At 32.6% G+C, this 16,855-nt stretch overlaps 1 protein-coding gene and 1 long non-coding RNA gene across 5 annotated transcripts in view; one reads left to right on the top strand and one right to left on the bottom strand.

The window, feature by feature from the left end:
* Klp10A (kinesin-like protein 10A) overlaps positions 1 to 16,855 on the top strand; it is a 42,114-nt gene that overhangs the window by 4,580 nt on the left and 20,679 nt on the right. For 2 of the 4 annotated variants that reach the window (XM_087415835.1, XM_087415834.1), the window contains exon 1: positions 15,013 to 15,353. The exons of 1 other annotated variant lie outside the window; for it this stretch is intronic. The gene's annotated coding sequence lies outside the window, so the exon portion shown is untranslated. Of the gene's footprint in view, positions 1 to 15,012; positions 15,354 to 16,855 lie in introns of those variants that run through there. One more of the 4 variants, XM_087415837.1, reaches the window with a different exon arrangement.
* LOC105144868 (uncharacterized) lies at positions 2,239 to 14,905 on the bottom strand. The gene is made up of 4 exons (XR_845987.2): positions 14,818 to 14,905; positions 14,582 to 14,617; positions 3,148 to 11,401; positions 2,239 to 3,033 (listed from the first exon to the last, which is right to left on the bottom strand). It is a non-coding gene; the product is annotated as an uncharacterized LOC105144868 (long non-coding RNA).

Here is a 16,855-nt window from a genome sequence, read left to right as displayed (position 1 = left end):
AATATAATATTAATTTAAAAAATAGAGGATCAATAATGACCATTTAGTATAAATGTATGTATAAATGTGTTGTATAAATGTGGTTGTTTACCTTTTTCTTAATATTTCAACTATTCCACGGATTAAATAATCAAATATTTTTAAGTTTGTCAAGTATCAGCATTCAATATTTGAATTAAGACCGGCGATAGTTTGAAATTACTTTAAAGTTTCAATAGTGTAACAATTATGAAAGGGATTAGGGGAGAAAGCAAATTGACGAGACTATACGTGCTCTCCTTTCCTTCTTGATGCTTGAAGGGTTAATCGAAGACGAAATCTTACGTTCGTGATCGCGAACTTCCGGCACGTATTCGATGTTCTTATTCGTGTAAGAATAGAAATATTAGATCCAAAATTGACGTCAGTTATATGCCTGTGCTCTCTATTGATCTCTCGATTGTTTATATATGTGACACTCGATATCGATTCGGTATACCTACATGTATACGACGGAATATAATGTGAAGATTACTAACTACAATTTTTACACAAATATAACTTTTTATTCTATATCCACACGTGATATACGTCACATTTACATTATATTTCTAATCTTAATTTTTCTTTTCATCTATTTTTTTTTTCAGATTAATATCTCTAGTAGAGAATTAAATCTTTAATATCACTCTATTAAAGAATTGAATTTAACTTGTTAAGCCATGACGAGACATATTTTTAACGTAAACATATAAAAATATCATTCTATTGTTAAGAAAAGTAATTACTCAATTTACTTTTTTCTTTTAAGTAACGATTATTTTTAACAAAGAATTTTCTTAATAATAATCTTAAAATATATATTATAAATTTTATTATAAATTTTAGAAAAACTCATTAATGTACTCAAAACAATTTTCTTTTGAAGGATATTATAACAAAATGATCGAAGAAACGACTTTATATATAATAAAATATTTTTTATGCAAACAAAATAAACATTATGCCCGCAAGATATTATTAAATTGATAAAAGTTAATTTGTATTGGTAAAAAAATGAACAAAACTAAAAAATATCCGATTATTTAATCCTTGAAAAGCAAAGCTGAATTTGTTTAAGAATTCCTCAACAATCTTGCACGGTCATTGCGAATAATTAACCAAATTATTTGGTTATTAAAGAACGCTCGTTTAATTTATCTCGAGAAAATTTTCGTTTTGTAAAAAAAGGACTTTATTTTATATTTGAAGAAATTCGAGAAGTCGTTTTACCTATTTCTGAAAATAGCCCTTTGAAAATCCTTAAAAAAGAAGGTTGCATATCACTGCTTTAATATCTTCGCGTGCCAAGATAATTTCAAAACTTAGAAATTATTCGAGAGAAACTTTAGAAATAAAAAATAAAAGGTTGCAAAGTATAATCTTGGAAAGACACGATTGCCATAAATCTTCATCCGATGAAATTACTAATTCCGTCTATCTCTGTTTTTCGTAAATTTTTCAAGTTATCTCCGAGTCTATGTATAAGATCCTCAAAACTTCAGCCGGGAGGTCGTTCATTCACGAAGCAGTCTTGGAGAAAGAGATAGGAGTGCCTGGGGTGGATATATCTTTCGATATTTAATTCAGCGTGCACGAGCACGACCGCGCCGGGTACCATCAACTATAGACGAGGCCGGGCACGAAGTTTTCGCTCGTTGCAGTCTGCACTTCGGATGCACATTCGTCGGCTGCTCACCGTTACATTCGTTCGCGAGGCGGCACGTTGCGGTAAAAGCGAGCGAGCAACGCGTTAGGGGAGACTGGCATAATTGATCCGGCGGAACACACAACCGCCAGGCGCAATACTCATTTTTCGAGTCATGTGAAAATATTTCGCGTAAATGGACTAGGCAGCAGTCACTCGCCGTGTCGAGCTCTTGAATTCTTATTAGGGCATTCATAATTCGTGAGAGTAGGTTCCTAAACTTTGCTGTATATAATATAAGTTTGTATGTAGGTTTATATATTTTCCCAGATATGAGGTTTATTTATTTCTCCAGAAAAAAAAATTATTTTTTAAATGAAAAAAAAATGGAAATTAATTTTTTTTAATTCTTTGAATGGATAACATATTCGATCAATTTCTTGCTTGATAAACCGGAAGGAAAAATTATATTTTTTATTAAGAATTATAATTTACAAAATTTGTAAACGTTTATAATGTTCCAAAAAATTTGAACTTTCAAATTATTATATTTTCTTTTCTTTTCAGCTTTTATTATGACGATGTGATATTTGAATGACGTAAAGAGCAGCTTTTGTGGAGTATAACGGATTTTTATAATTCAGTATAAAATTTGATTTATTATTCACTGTATTTATGTTGTTTGGAAGAGTAGTCTATAGTTGTGTGAGAAATTACCGGCTTATTAATCAGGAATTAATTTCGCAGATACGAACCGTTGGTACAATCCATTATTCGGCACGAAATTTTATCAATTATTCCGTGTATTTATATCGCGTAGGCGGCGGACGTGAAACCTGCATTTCGTTCGTTGAACGCTCACCAGAGCATTCATAATTCGCAGAGGTTCTTAAAGACCGCGCGGGAATTGCTTTATTGTTAACCACTTTATGTTGCGGCACGCATGGGAAGAAATATCATTGCGCTTTCGAGCGTTAATCCTTTTTGCGCAGTGTTTCCCAACCATCATATCGCGATGTGAACGATTTCGGACGTTCTGCGAAAAAGATTTTGATAACTAAATGGTGAGAGATTGCAATCTTTCCGACAAGAGTCGTTCCCCTCCCCCCAAAAAAGTTAAAATTGTTACAATTCTTGCACATTGAATGCTTAAAATAATGAAAATATGGATGTGTATGAAACATTTTTCTACTTATCAAAGACTTTGTGCCTGTGAATGAACATTACTTATCTCCAGTAGTAGCATTTATTACGGAGAGTTGGAGCATTCCGCGGATTATACGTGTTATCTTGAGTTATCGCTGTTCTCGCACTACTTGGAGTTATTGTGTAAATAATCTTAAAGCTATCACCGTCATCAAACATTTCTGAAAAGGAAACAGCATTATATTCGCAAGTGGAGATTTGCAATCCTACGACACGAGTTTTTCTTAACGAGCTAAAATTTTTACAATTTATAATCCACTGAACGTAGAGTTTACCTCGTCGCAAAATTTCGTATTCACTGTATCACGAGTTGTGCCGTTTTCGTACCAAACACCTGGCCCGCCAGAAATACGATCGCGTGAATCAGACCACCCTCGGACACTTTGGACACTCCAGTCGTTCACGAACACATTCAAATGCAGCACGATCGATATTAGCAATGGGTGCTTCGTTGGACAGCCTCCCACAATACATTCAGTGCGCCTCTCGAGAAGCTTTTTGCAAACGCAAGCAAATTTGTAGCATTTCCCTCGTGATGCTCCTTGATGTTATTAATTATCCGACGGATGCTGACTGTCAGATGCAAAACTTGCCAAGACGCTAGATATCGATCTTGAAATTTTACCTAACTATCTCAGAGGAGTTTGAAAGAGCGTCATATTCTATAATGAATTTACAGTGAATTTTTCCTTTACGAAAATAGGATGAAAAATCCTTGTACTGTATTATCGTGTAACTTCTCATCGTTAGTAATTTTTTTTTAACGTTAACCATTTTAAGTTTCCTAGCAGAAACAATTCAATCATAATCTCATGAAATGAAAAAATTAATCTGAAGTTTAGGAACGACTTTTTTTTAAGAAGTTTTTTTTCTGTAGAGGAAAAATTTATCTTTGGGAAGTTTAGGAACAATTCGTTATCCGCTTACACGTACGAGTAAGCAGAAATGAAAATTAATTTTTATTTATAATATTTAATTTAAAAAAATTAATCGTCTCGCGTAGAATTACATCGGATGGCTTTAATTTTAGAGAATGATGAGATACTGTCGATCGATCGAGTACGTCGTATTATTTCATCGATGATGCTACTTATAATTCGTTGTATTGCTCATCACACAGTTGTGCCTGGGAGCTTCGACTATTATTTCATACTACATACGTCGCGCACTTTGCACAATATTAGTCCGCCAACGCAGAATATTTCTAAGGCCTCCACTCGTCCTTGAGATTTAAATCATCAATCGGGCTTTGTCACTTTATTCGTTCGCCATAATAGCTATCCATCGACATTTGGATATTCAAAATCTATCTATAGATAAAGCTGCGTTTTGAAATAATTTATATTGAAAATAGGATGTAAACTCTAATATTCTATGTAGTAATTGGAAGTTTATTAACTGATGATTTTCTTGCAAAGTAAATTACAATAATTTACATTCATTTTTTGTGATTTTTTGATTTCTTTTATACGTCGGAAAAGTCTTTTGTGATTCATGAAAGCGGTGAAAAGGAATCGATACAATAGCAAGATTAAAGAGCGCCGTGTCGGTACAATTGCCAAGATTAAAGGAATCGCATGTCTTTAATCGCGTATTTGCGATGTGATTTTAAGATGAGTTCTGGTATTGCCGCCGATCGCGTGTGGTCAGGAAATTCTGCGATGGGAATCAATCGACTTCCGGCTGACCGTGTGTACAAAATCGAAATTGAATTACGACGTCGCATCAGCGCGAGCTTTCGCGGTCGAGTGCTCTGGAATTAAAGGGAATGGCTTCATGTTGTTCCGCGATGTTTGTTCCGTATAAATTCATACCCACACTGGCAACACCAAATCAGCCAATATTTATATAATAATAATAGTCTTTACCTTCTCTCTGCCGTTCTTCATTACAGCTTTATACTGTGTTCATCTATACGCTAAATACAGAGTTCGCAAAGTTCAATCCACTTATCTTCATTCGAATTATCTTGAATATAATCATTTTAAAAAATTCCTAAAATTATATGCTTTTTTAAATGAAAAGTAGAACAAATAAAGTAATGTTTGTAATATATTTTGAAATTGATAGCAAACTTCTACAATCGATTTTTCCGTAGCAAAAGTATTGAAGGAGGTCATTGTCCTTCGCAGTTTGCGACTTTGTACATCTATACTGATTGAAATATCATTTAATTCAGGATTATTTGAAAAGATATTTTGGTTATTTATTTAGTAACACTATTTCTTTATACAGTTGAAAAATTTATGTTAAATTAACATATTTCACAATGTCTTAAACAGTCCACTCAAATTTTTGTGTTAAAATAACAAAATGAATATGTAGAAACACCGATATTATATAAAAAATTAATGCAAAAAAACGTAACACCGATATAATTTATAAGTGATCATATTTCTTTATTAAAATTAACATTTATAATGTGTTAAATTAATACATTTTATTCATCTATCTTAGGTTAAAAGGAACTGTCGTTTTTAAAAATATTATTTTTATGTTATTCGTTCACTTATGAATTATTAACTCTAAGAAATATTAAATATTAATTTAATATTTCACACAAATTTAAATAACAATATTATCATATTATGTTAAATTAACACTTAGGTATACTAAAAATTCTTTGGCACAGGATTTTAATAAGGACTTGAGGGAACCATTTCTAATACAAACAACAAATATTTTTTACTATGCTTGCAATACATTTAATTTATATTTATTCTAATTTATATTTCTTTCTTGGAAACATTTTGGCGCTTGGTATTTTCTTTTATTTGAACATATCGGTATTTTTCAATGCCTCCGGCTTCGAATGCAGCTCTATTCTTTTATAAGACAATCGGCACCGTTTTTATTAACGCGTTCTTTTCACCGTTGAATGAGTCAGACCAGTCGCCAAGAAAGGCGAGGGTTTGCCAATAGCCGGTTACACGCATACTCGTGCACTGCCCGTGTACGATCTACGGCTAATGCGTGTAAGGTTTTTACCCGGCTGCGTATGAAGCATCAGATCAGTTATTTTGTAATTATCGATAATTACTGTCTGGAACACTTTACGCTACCGGAAGCGTATCGATCATCTGTTTATCACGGACGGCGCCGCTTATCTGCACTCATCCTGAATGCACGCATGCCACTTCTCTCCCTGTTTTCTTGTAAGTGAATGTAGTTGTAAAAATTAATCACAGTCGAATATTCTTTCCATATTCGACTGTGATTGATCAATTCTTACAACTACAATCACTTACAACTACGCTTACGCAATTGTAGAATAGGCTTTGTACGCAATATATACATAATCTAATGTATATAATCTCTTCATAAGTTTTCACATAAACACAGCTTATAATAATTACACTAATTAATTTTTATACATTGCAAATTAAAGTTATAAGCGACTTCAATATATGTATGTGATTTAATTTTCTTTATAAAAATAGTACTATACACATTCAAATGTGTAAATTTGTTTTTATATGCAGTAGGGTGTTATTTTTACCCAAAAAATTAATCGTACATGGAGAAAAATGTAAAATAATATTCGCTAGAATTCTAGTAAATTTTATGAAATTAGCGGGTTCATACAGAGAGACCGGCGCCACTTATGTATATCAAATTTACTTTATTATTCTGCTAAATGAACGATCGTTGTATAGTCATATTATAAGATATTTTTTATATTACACTTACAATTAATACTTTTTACACCAGAAGTGTGCATACATATGCAAATGATGAGTAATCAAATAAGCTACAAAAAGTTTATTTTTTCAAAAGCTGAGGCTAACTTCACACAGATCAATCATTTTTCTTCTATACTTATATCGAAGTCATTTTTTACGCGGTTAGATTTGTTGTAATCGCAATTATACAATAGAAAAAGTTGAATTTCAAATGAGTGTGTTGCTTAACTTTTTAATGATTTTTCATCGATTTTAGCACTTCGAACTTTTCAATGATTTTAGCACTTCATGTTTAGTTCGTTTCCTAAAGAAATTATTTGAGGTTGTGGCTAATTGCCGGCACTTCGATATCCTTGTCAAGTTTCGGTTCGATCTTCTTCAATTAGTGGTTAATTCATCACGTCATCGCGCGATCCCTGTTGAATGGGTGCCATTGAGATCTGCGGTAACGAACGTTTTGGTTCGTTAATGAACTTACCGGCGGACTGATTAATTTGCGAGAATTTCACAATTGCCGTAATATTGCGCGTGAGTTTTTCACGGACGGCATCGCAACGCGCTCTCACGCATAACGTGCACAGATCGTCCTCGATATGACGCAGGCCGTCGCGAATTCCGCGAGAAATGTTCTGAAACGAGGAATGAGAGACGCATATTCGCGTGTAACAGTTTTTACGCAGCATGATCAGCGAAACGCGTCGTTGGAGTGCAATTGCATCATTATTTTGTTACGAGAACTAAATGGAGAACTGTTACAAGAACTAAACCACAGAACAGCATGGAGATATTATGTTCATATAAAGCATTTAATCTCTAACTATAAGCGAAAGCAACGTCTTTTAAATCTATTTCAATATTTCCTTTTATCTACGAGCTTATTAACGAACATGAAGCGAATACATTTAAACCTTTGGAATATACTTGGATATTAAGGAGATACAATGATATACAACAATCTTCGGCTATGGAATTTTTCATGTTCTCTTTTAAAAGCGAAGGCTTCTTTTTCAAAAGAATTTTATTGCTTTTTACTAAACTGATGAAGACAAATTGTCAGTAGAATCGAAACATTTTTGTTGTTTTCTCAAAGAATAAATGTGACTCTTCTTATTTGATAACATTCATTATTGCTCGGTTTTAGCCTTATTTTGGAAGGAAATTCTTAGTATAAATATTATAATATTCATTTCTTATATATTTTTTTAATGGCGCCGTTCTATAGAATTATTTAAGTAATTAATAAAAATTTCTTAATTAATAATTAACCTAATAGTTTCTTAATTAATAATTAAACTAATTTCATTAATAAAAATTTCTTTAGTTTTTGTTTTTAAAAGAAAATGTAAAAAATCTATTATCTTAACCAGAGATGAATGCTTTTCGCAAGTTACTATATTTATTGGAAATATTTAAGAATATTAGAGAAAAATGAACTGTGATAAGATTATTCTTTGCTTCTCTTTTAATATGTCGCCGTTATAAAAAAAAAAATTATTTCAGTAAAACAGATCTCAATTTGTTTCTAACTCTAACGCTACGACTCGAGGTAATCAATACGACGATGAAAATTAAACTGGTATCGTCCATGTCGTTCGGAAATGCACAAAGGCTCTTCCGCCCATTCGCATTCAAAATGTCAATCGACCGAGTTACGCCTAGCCGCGTAACGCGTCGCGTTTACTATTGTCCATATTTAAAGCGTCTGACCTTCGTGACTTGAAAAAAATAGCATTGCACGTGCAGTCTGCTAATCATTGGGAAAATGCACGTATTGACTGTGTCTCTTTTTGCGCGTATTAAGAAAAATAGCAGTTGCTATTGGTCGCGTATGATTCAACGCGAATCATTGCCAGACAAACGAGGCTTCGACCTAATACATCAGTTGATCCCTGAATTATTCGTGTCTGATTTCAGTTTGATTTTGTATTAATCTGTCAAATATAGATTGATGCCTGTTGAGAAATTAAATCTCTGAGGTTCCTTTAATCTCAGTGATTTACTTGGGCTTAATCTACATTCACAATCGTTTGAACTGTCCGTCATCGATTTTGATGAGTTTTGAATGTGTTGTAGAACGTAGAGCATCAAATAATATAAACTCTATATTTTTTGTCTGCTTATTTCAAGCTTTAAGCGTTGAAAAATAACACCTCAAAAGTAATGGATTTTTTATTTTCAATAAATATCTTCAAAACGAGATATACAAAATGAGATATACAAAAAAATTGTAATATTCTATACTCTTATCACTGAGAAAAAATTATTTAATTGATTAAATTTATTTATTATAATAACGATACAACTTAAAAAATAAAGAGAAGGAAGAAATAAAGACAAACTAAATTAATCTAATCAAATGAACAATTTTTTTTCAATGTAACGATTTATTTATTAGGTGTTGGAATTAATTCGTAGCGTTTTACAAGTGATGGGAAGTACTTTCATTAATGTATTTTTTAATGCTCATGTGAAATAAATAACATTCTTTCATTAAAAACCATTTCCAACACCTAATACATTTTTTGAAAATGTCAAATTTTTAATTTACTCCGACCTCAAGGGTTGTTTTTATCTTTAAATCTTCAGGCAAGCAGATAAAAAACTATTCTAATATTTTGTGATACCCTGCAATATATTCAAGACTCATTGAGATCATATATGAAGGACAATTCCTTAGAGGATGGTTTCCTTGTCAGAGAAAAACGCATAATAACTATAAAAGTAACAATTATAAATTTCGTAGAATTAATGTACACTACTTTACAGCAATAAGCATAAAATATTTCATTCAACTGTATATGTACATTAATTCTGTATATTTCAAAACTTGTATTGTCCTTTATAATTGCAATCTATGATTTTTCTCAGAATGTAGAGTTAAGGATTTTGATCTTTTCAGAGAAATGCAGATCTTACGAGATATTCGCCAGACTGCTTAGATAACCGTCGTTAGGTCGTTACACGTTCTAATGCGCTCGTCCCGTCGCAATTTCTTTCATCTCGCGCATTAACGGGCATTCACGGACAACGCGTGTCTATTTTTGTCCGCGCTCTATTTCGGCCGCGGTATCTGGAGCTTGGTAAGCGACAGTGGACAGACATTCAAGTAGATGCACTTAAGACGCCTGCACCGAAGGTTGAGAGTAACGTGCCACGCGTAACAGGACGCTCATGTTTGATTAGCAAGTGGGACACGTTCGTCAATTACGCTCTGCACGACGGCGTCATTAATTGCACCGCGCCAAACGATAATAATAAGCACACGACGATCGCACGTTAAGTATGACGTGACGAAGTGATTGCGTTGAGGAGGCGGAAGGGCAGACAAGTAAAAAAGAGATTAAATCTATAATAAATTCTACATATCGCTTGTTACAAAGATAACATAACTCAAAAATTGTCATTTTTTAATTGCTTACAAAAAAATATGACGAGAAAAAAAGAAAGAATATATTTTTATTTTTTTACAGTTAGTTGTTACACAAAAATTGCATTACAAAATTAATATTAGAAAATTTTAATTTTAATAATTCAAAACATTCAAAGATATTTTCTGAAAAACTTTATTTTTTTAAGTTGTGTCTTTATTATAATGAATGAAAGATATACATACACACATACACAATATATATATATATATATGTCGATATTTAAAAATATGAATATTATTTATCAATTATGTTATCTTTTTTTTGCTACTCGAAATTTTAAATTAACTATCGCAAATAATTTGGGGCATGTACTCTGCAATGTAGGTAATTCACAATCAATGATACAACTTCTGCACATCGATTGTGGTGCGGTATTGTGGTGCAACAAGTGGCTGACACGCATTCTGCGTGTAATCCTACTGTACATTACAGAAAACGCCCGCACAAATAATCTCGACGATATCCTCGACAGACGGAGATATTGGAGTAAAAGGCTCGATGACTAATTTCGTCGATATATCTCGGTCACCGCGATTAATCTTGTATCTAGATCTCTACGTGTTCTGGCAGGATATCATAAAGTTATTGAAATTAAATATTCTTTGTCCTTTATCAAAATATATGTATTTTAAAGGAAAGTTAACTTCATTAAATGTAAAATAGCTTTCAGACTGATGCAGCAATTGACATGAAATTTAAAAAGTTTTACTATAATTTCAACAATTATTTTTTAGGATTTTTAGTAATCATTTTTGTTTACATTTATTTTCACAATTCTAATAAAATTGTTCAAATTGTCTCCATTACAATAAACTCCATTCTGTACAAATTGAGATTCTCTGTTTATAATCACATTTCATTTTGACAAACTCATATTTTCAAATTGATAGTACAATAGATTTGCTGCTTATACGAAACGAAAAGAACATTTTGATAACAGATTTTGATTTATTTATTCTTTATTTAATTAATATATTTACAAGAACATTTTCGTAAAATCTGACGTTTTTTTCATATTGTTTTTTTCATACAAAACAATTTACAGAAATGCGTGCGTCACGCTATTCAAGGTACAAGCTCCTTCGTGTACATAGCTGGAAAAAAAAGGCAGAAAGACTTGTATAGTTCTTGTCCGAAAGCGCACCGCGAGTCGTCGAGAACCGCACGCACGTGGGCGCCGCAACCTTATAAGGATGTCCATAAGGAGCCTCTCTCAGCTCACCAAACCTCACCTTGCCTTATCTTATCTTACGTCATTTACCGTCATTCCCCGTCTGTCGAGTGCTCCAGTGTCTTGCATCCCCACGAAATCCATTCGCTCGCTCGCTCGCGCGCACTCCTGCGTGTAGCCCAAATTCCACTTTCCCTTGTTGCCACAGCCAGCGTTGCTACAGCCCTCTTCTCACGTACACAGGCTTGAGAAAAAAATACTGCCTTGGTTGAACGGAAAGATATATTTAGATTAAACTGAGTTTTATGTAAAGATACGTAACTTTTCTCGTATTTTCTAAATACAATATTTGTTGAATCTATTTGTTATATAAATATAATGAATATCATTAAATTCTTTACTTTTTTATCTTTTTCAAATCTTTTTTTTTATCTTGTTTATCGCATTCGTAGTGTTGTATAATATTTATAAAATATATTAGGTGCGCAACTAAGTTCTCGCTGTTATTTTGATGCAAATGCCATTAAAACAGCGAGAACTTAGTTGCGCACCTAATATATAATTCTACTTTTATTTGAGTTATCTTTTTATTCATGAAAAGAATGAACTTTTGCTAAAATATCTAAAAATTTTGCCAGTTGGATTGAAAATAATTTTGTACCATTAAAATGATTAATAGGAATCTCAAGCATGATAAAGTGCTGCAAGAAGTTTTGACAGTTTCCGGCAACTAATTTGAGCGTTCCATATAATTATTTTGATCCAATTAAATTATTGGACTCTATTTTCAGATCTGTATATCTAGTTAAATTTTTAGATACTTCAGTAATATACAATGTTGGGAGAAAAAATGATTGTAATTACTATAATTTAATTATAATTATAATTTATAATTTATATTCATTTTTAGTGCCAATTATATAAATTTTTTAGTAATACATAAACATTCCAATTATTAATAATATAACAGTAAAAATAATTATAAAAATGGAACTTTAATCTTAATTATTTTACCATTATTTACAATTATAGTCATAAATACTAAATAATTTTCTCAGTGCATTTTCAAATTTGTAGATTTATACATACTTTAACAACTTCGAAATTTTAATTAGGTTTAATAACTTTATTTTATTCTTATTCGTTTAACCCATCTTATTCGCCCACAGATTTTAATCTCAGTTCAACTAAGTCTTCATGTTTTTCTAATTATAAGAATTGGAAAAATACAGTAAGTTGAACCGAGATTAATGTTAGTCTACATTGATAGAATGAGCATTAGAAAGGCTTTGAAAGGAGAAGGTGATCGATGAGAAAATTTGTATTCCGCATACATATTTTTAAGTATCGCCTAATACCGGATTTCGCGAATTGAAACTGGAACGATCGCGAGATGTGATGATAAAAAATAAATCAGAAGCAAAGCACAATAGTATCACCGACGTCTTTTTTCGCCATCTTCATTCTCAACCGGAGAGCAGGCGATACGAGGAAGCGAAACGTCAATCTGTCGTCGTTCACGGACGATTAAAACTGTATAAAACGTGCATGTCGCGTGACATCTTTGCCGGTAAATGGCAAAAGGTAGGCGTATGTATCGATTTCTCGTTTATATCGTGTACATTGATTTTTAGTGAGCTGCAATTTTATCGAACAGAAAATTCTTCGTATTGGATAAACCGAACCAGTAATCTCTTCATCATCTCGCTTCGCTTGATTTTTCGCTGAGACTTTAATCGGTTACAAATTGCGGTTTTATTTATATTTTAAAGAGATGCTTCTGTTTAAATATTTTTTTGTGGCATTATTTAATTCTTTGAAGTTGACGCCAAAATCTGTAACACAAATCTGTAAATCTGTTACTGAGTCTGCAAGACCCATTTTGTGTTAATTAAAACTTACTAATTAAGTTCAAAGAACCAAAATGATTCGTATAAAAAAAGAATAAATACTCTATACATAAATATATTTTAATAATAATTAAAATCTGCAAATACAACATTTAGAAAATTGGATTGTTAGGCATTTTGATGAAGAGATTTATAATTAAGTTTCAATAGACTTGGGTTCATTAGACTCACTGTCAGCTCTGAAGGGTTAATCGGGAAAGTTTAATGCGAGATTAAACGTGGGATGCGCATATTAACAAGCGTGTTTATTTTATCCTACGAGATAAAGTGTTTTTATTCTAAGAATGGAAAATCATCCTGTGTAGCGGATGAAACGCTTAAAGAAAATTGCTGGCGACATTATAGCGATAGTGCCAAAGATCGTTTGTCATAGATCACCGCACGTAACATGAGAAGGACGACAGTATTGGCGATTCGCCAAGGCATGTTCGAACCAGTGCTTGTCTTTATCAGTTTTATGAGGAACATAGGGCATTGTTCGAAGGTGCGCCCACTATCTCTATAAAATATGAAACTATTTTAAACACAACATACATCACAAGTTTCTCGACGAATATTGCGATAATTGCTGCACACATCGTTGGAAAATTTGTGAAAATTTGTTGAAAATATTTATATATTTCATGTATCCTAAATGGTCCTCACTCAAATTTATATGTTAATTTAATACAAGATGAATATGTTAGAAAGTAACACAAATATTATTTAAGAAGATAAATACAAAAAAGGTAGGACATAATTTTTAAACAAACTGTGGAAACATATTTTTTCCAATAAGATTATATGTTAAATTAACACATTTCATTCATCTTAGAATTTATGTTTAAAAACACGTTTTCATATTCACTTATAAATTGTGTTATTTTGGCACTAAGAAATATTGAATATCAATTTAACGTAAACTATTTAAATAACTATTTAATAGTCAAGTTAAAATTAACACTCGAATATGTTAAAAGATTCAACACAAAATTTTAACAACGACTTGTTGAGTGGACCGTTTCTAACACAAATACGAAATGTTTTTTACAGTTGTGTATATGAAGTACCGTTCATCATAGATAAACTTCTAATTACAACATAGGGGTATTATCTGCAATTTGCCATCTTTTGTGGGAATAATACTGTTACTTTACAGTTATTTTCCTATATAACATAAATAATTTCGACGATACTAGCTGCATTTATAATGGACTTTATAGATATTTAATAGATTCTAATTATCGACATATTTAATTGCAATTCAATTGCAAAATAGATCTAATTGAAATATATAAATAACATATTGTAACGTGTCATCTTCTCGTCCAAGTGTTACACGCGACATTTTAAAAACCTGTACGGAGGAGGATGATATAATACCGTACACTTTTGCGACTGTCACATGTAGAGCGTGCGACATTTATCATATAAAATGTAAAAGCCCACCGACAACAATCAAACATATTATTTGTTGTTAAATGTGAGCTGCAAAGAAACTAAATTCGATATGTATATCACAAATTTTTACATACCTAAAAAACTCTTGAATCAAATTTTTAAAAGAAATTCTGAAAGAAAATAAATTTTTTTGTTAATTTAGAAATATAGTAAACTGTTTTATATCTCAACTTATACGATTTAATTAATGCAAAATGATTGACGATGTATTGCCAATTTGCGATAATTAAAAAAAATTGCTAATTACTTTACTGATAGTAGCACGATTAAAAATTTTTTTTAAGTAAAATGAAATCATGGAAGGATCTACCTATCTAATCCATAGATGACTCAGTTTGTCTTCCTCCTTCCTTTATCGGTGTCGTTGTAGCAACGGTGTTACGCAGGCGTGCGTGCAGAGTGTAATACATATACAATATTCCGGGGCCACGTTACCTAGCTCTACCCTGCCGAGCAGTGTAGCCCAGCTGTTCCAGTGCTGATGCCGTTAGCAACCTAGCTGTAAAACTTTGTATTCGAGCCCGGGCTTCGGCTAGTCGGTAACAAGCTCGTGTGTTCTCCTGCAAAGTGGCGGTCTTTCGTGTCGTTGTCAGGAACTAAAGAACGACTACGTCGTTTTCCTTTCTTCCACCCACGCGACTACATTGGTACCTTCCACGTCGTAAATACCTCAACACGAAATCGCACTAATTCTCGGTGTATTTTAGATGCATCGTGTTCAGATATCCGTGTATCGTGACAGTTGTTCGAGAAAATGGCGATGTTGCAAAGCAGCTCTGAGAGCTCAACAGCTTTATTCAACGCAAGATTGCAGGATAATCAATAGATTATGTGATTAATGAAAAAGTGATTCTCGGTTTAAATTATATTTAAAATTGAATTATACATTTCATACTGATATTTATGTGTTATGGAAGATCTCATTAAAAAGAACAAGGATGTTTTGCACAATTGATACAGAATTTGTCATACACAAATTTAAACATTACAGAATGTCATAAATTATTACCGATTCCCTTATTTCTGCGGTAGTTAGATTTGCGCTACTTTACGAAACTTGAGTTATCTTACTATAATCATTTTTATTTTTACAAAACACGTATACTGCTGGTTTCATATGTTCATTCTCTCGTTTTGCTTTTCACTTGTACATTTTTTCACACGCTCACCCACTCGTTCGTTTGCTCGCTCATTCGCACGCTGGACTTTTATTATATCACGGGTTAATGACTCAATTTTCTACACTGTTTTCTATACTCCGGATGGGTGCAGTCGTTCCCAGTTACTTCGTGCATTTATGATCTCAAAAATTCGCGATAGGATGACGATTAGGAATGCAGCTCGATGCTTCTCAATTTTCTACACTGTTTTCTATACTACCCAGCACGGGTTACAATCGTTTCCAGTTACTTCGTGCATTTATGATCTCAAAAATCCACGATAGGATGACGATTAAGAATGCAGCTCGATGCTTGAATGCGCGGAAGCCATTAAGACTTTACGTGTGCGAAATACTACATACATAAGGTATATGTATATCGATTTCAGTATAAATTTATAATTTATGCAATGAATAGAGAGGCATTCGCAGCAATATGCTGGACTTGAGAATTTGAATTATCTTTATTTCGAAAATATGAAATTTTGATTTGTCTCAACTAAATGATTTATTCTTAATTTAGCTATTTTTTTATTGAGAGTTTTGCTATTATTCTTTCTCAAGCTTGCATTTCTAGATTATCATTAAAATTATATGTTTATTTCTATCAATATAGAAAGCTTTAATCTTGTTCTAAGAATTATAGAGAAAGATAAAGAGATAAAAGATAAATGTTAAACAGAGATTAAAGTTAATCTGTATTGATAGAAATGAACATTAATCTGTTATAAGTTGGAGATTACCTTCGATGGTAAAGCGATCATCAGTTTTCTTAGTTTAGTTTCTAATCGTTGAGATTAGATTTACGAGATTTATCTTGTCGCTTTCCATTTTCATTTCACTTGGCGATCTCGCGAAGATTGATCGCGATCAATAGTATCGATGCGTTCACAGTAGGCGCGCAAATACAGATTATTTTTTTAGAATCTGTGCTTTATGTATCGACGATGTAATGTAGCGTTCTCCACGCACGCTTTACACATGACGGATCTGCGATGCAGGAAGCCGCTGCTTAAATTTAATGTTCAATAGACCGTGTGGCTGGACCCCCGAACCAAGCGTTTTAATGCCTCGTTCAATCGGGACGAGACCGAAATGCATTTGAATAGAAATCGGAATGGCGACGCGTGCCGATCGCATCATCATCTCTACTATTATTTCCGTCTCGACTTTGATCCTGCATTATGCA

The sequence above is a fragment of the Acromyrmex echinatior genome, chromosome 18 (genome assembly GCF_024713525.1).
Source record: "Acromyrmex echinatior isolate Ae372 chromosome 18, ASM2471352v2, whole genome shotgun sequence".
Lineage (NCBI taxonomy): Eukaryota > Metazoa > Arthropoda > Insecta > Hymenoptera > Formicidae > Acromyrmex > Acromyrmex echinatior.
Note: the sequence above shows the minus strand (reverse complement) of the source record. Positions and strands in the feature narration are given on the sequence as shown.